This window comes from Triticum dicoccoides, chromosome 7B, assembly GCF_002162155.2.
Source record: "Triticum dicoccoides isolate Atlit2015 ecotype Zavitan chromosome 7B, WEW_v2.0, whole genome shotgun sequence".
Lineage (NCBI taxonomy): Eukaryota > Viridiplantae > Streptophyta > Magnoliopsida > Poales > Poaceae > Triticum > Triticum dicoccoides.
In genome coordinates this window covers 592,975,626-592,978,802 of record NC_041393.1, presented here as the reverse complement: position 1 = coordinate 592,978,802, position 3,177 = coordinate 592,975,626, and positions in this window count along the sequence as shown.

The window sequence follows — 3,177 nt, the reverse complement described above, 5'->3', positions numbered from 1 at the left end:
AAAAAGTCATAGAAAAACCGGTAGCGACTTGTACTAGAAAACAAGTAAGTGTAATTCCCCCTAAACAATAAAATATGTTGACATGGGGAGGAACATATTTACTAGTTATATCATCTGCAATTGCCTGAATCTCAAGACGTTCCTCAAACCAATCATATACTTTATTGAGATAGGTAACTAACCCGAGTCCCCCTCTAAGAGCCGTATATGAAAATTTCATCTTGTACGGCTCAAGCAGAAACACAAAAATTTTCAACGAATATTAGAAAAAGGTTCAAAACTTCATCAGCCACTGAATTGGGTCGATTTGCCTTGAAGATATCAAATAAGAAAAATCCGGAATATCTTCTTTGTGATTCATACACAGCATCTCTTTATTTTATCGAGGGTTCTAGCAATTGATATCCTTTCGCAAATAATTGAAATGCAATTTTGTGATCTGGATCTTTAATTGTTGGGAACTTGTCAAGTTCTTCTGCCAAGGCTTGATTAATGAACCTACAAAATCCCTCGAATTGGATCTGACTAAATCCGGGTATTGTGGACATTCCCTCGTTTCCATTCTGGGCGCTTTAACCATTCAGCCATGGATGCTTAACAGGGATCATTGTACATCGTAAATAACCAATTTTCATATGGAAAGACATATCATAGAAAAATGAAATCGAAAATATTCTGAGATGGCAAATATTCAGAGATGACTATGAAAACACCTCTCTGGATCCTCGAATTGAAAGAGAGATTAAGAGGGATCAAGAATCCTAATTCTCGCTATTTGGAATGGATCCAATTCTATTGAGTCTGACTCATAGTGATCATTTCTCTTTAGCAAAGAATGACCTTGGTTATCAAAGGATTGAACAACCGGGATCCATTTACTTATGATACCTAGTTGGCATTGATAACAAGGATCTAATGAATTATGAGTTTAATAGATCCTCTTTAGCAGAAAGACGTATATTCCTTGCTCATTATCAGACAATCACTTATTCCCAAACCTCGTGTGGGACTAATCGTTTTCATTTACCATCTCATGGAAAACCCTTTTTGTTCCGCTTAGCCCTATCGGGTATTTTAGTGATAGGTTCTGTAGGAACTGGACGATCCTATTTGGTCAAATACCTAACGAAAAATTACGATTTTCCTTTCATTAAGGTACGAGGGCTTCTTATTCCACAAGAAAGAAAGCACCTTTTCATTCTTTCATATACTAGGGGTTTTTACTTGGAAAAGACAATGTTCCATAGTAAAGGATTCGGGTCCATAACCACGAGTTCCAGTGCACTAGATCTTGTAGCACTTAGCAATGAAGCCCTATCCATTAGTATTCCACATAAGAAATCCATTCTAGAAAAAATACAATTAGATTAGCTCTTCATAGACAAACTTGGGGTTTGCGAGCCAAGGTAAGATCGGCTCGGGATCATGGGACCCTTTTCTATCAGATAGGAGGGGCTCTTGTACAAAATAGACTTACTAAGTAATAACCCCATAGAATCTATCTATATAAAGATAAAGAGGCAATCATGTCAGGAAGCGGGTTTTTCTTTGGCCAAAAGGTACTTTGAACTTGGAACGAGCATGAAGAGATTAACGAGACTTCTTTCTCTTTTGAGTTTTTCTGGCGGACCTGCCGCGCAAGATCTTTGGTCTTCCCCTGGAACCGATGAAAAAAAGTGGATCGCTATTAATACTTTTGAAAGGTGTTTTATTTGATCGGAGTTCCCGTTTGATACCCGATAAAGCAAATCTAGGTTTTCGCTTTCCTTGCGATGGGCCTGGCCGAGGGGGAACATGTCAAGTATCCGCCTGGGATCATGTTTTCTTAGGTTTATTCTGGATGTACAATGCAATTTCGGTAGTCATTTTCCATTTCAGTTGGAAAATGCAGTCGGATGTTTGGGGTACTATAAGTGATCAAGGGGTGGTAACTCATATTACAGGGGGAAACTTTGCACAGAGTTCCATTATGATTAATGGGTGGCTTCGAGATTTCTTGTGGGCACAGGCATCGCAAGTCATTCAGTCTTATGGTTCTTCATTATCTGCATATGGTCTTTTTTTCTTAGGTGCTCATTTTGTCTGGGCCTTCAGTTTAATGTTTTTATTCAGCGGCCGTGGTTATTGGCAAGAACTCATTGAATCTATCATTTGGGCTCATAACAAATTAAAAGTTGCTCCTGCTACTCAGCCTAGAGCCTTGAGCATTATACAAGGACGCGCTGTAGGAGTAACCCTTACCTTCTGGGTGGAATTGCCACGACATGGGCATTCTTCTTAGCGAGAATTATTGCAGTAGGATAGTGGCTAGGAGGATTTGAAAGGCATTATGGAATTAAGATTTCCCAGGTTTAGCCAAGGCTTAGCTCAGGACCCCACTACTCGTCGTATTTGGTTTGGTATTGCTACCGCACATGATTTCGAAAGTCATGATGATATTACTGAAGAACGTCTTTATCAGAACATTTTTGCTTCTCACTTTGGGCAATTAGCAATAATCTTTCTATGGACGTCCGGAAATCTGTTTCATGTAGCTTGGCAAGGAAATTTTGAATCATGGATACATGATCCTTTACACGTAAGACCTATTGCTCATGCGATTTGGGATCCTCATTTTGGTCAACCCGTTGTGGAAGCCTTTACTCGAGGAGGTGCTGCTGGTCCAGTGAATATTGCTTATTCTGGAGTTTATCAGTGGTGGTATACAATAGGATTACGCACCAATGAGGATCTTTATACTGGAGCTCTTTTTCTATTATTTCTTTCTACGCTGTCCTTAATAGCGGGTTGGTTACATCTACAACCCAAATGGAAACCAATCCTTTCGTGGTTCAAAAACGCGGAATCTCGTCTCAATCATCATTTGTCAGGACTTTTCGGGGTAAGTTCTTTGGCTTGGACAGGACATTTAGTTCATGTTGCTATTCCCGCATCCAGGGGGGAGTACGTTTGATGGAATAATTTCTTAGATGTATTACACTATCCCCAGGGGTTGGGACCCCTTTTGACGGGTCAATGGAATCTTTATGCCCAAAACCCTAATTCGAGTAATCATTTATTTGGTACCGCTCAAGGAGCGGGAACTGCCATTCTAACTCTTCTTGGGGGATTCCATCCACAAACACAAAGTTTGTGGCTGACCGATATGGCTCACCATCATTTAGCTATTGCACATAT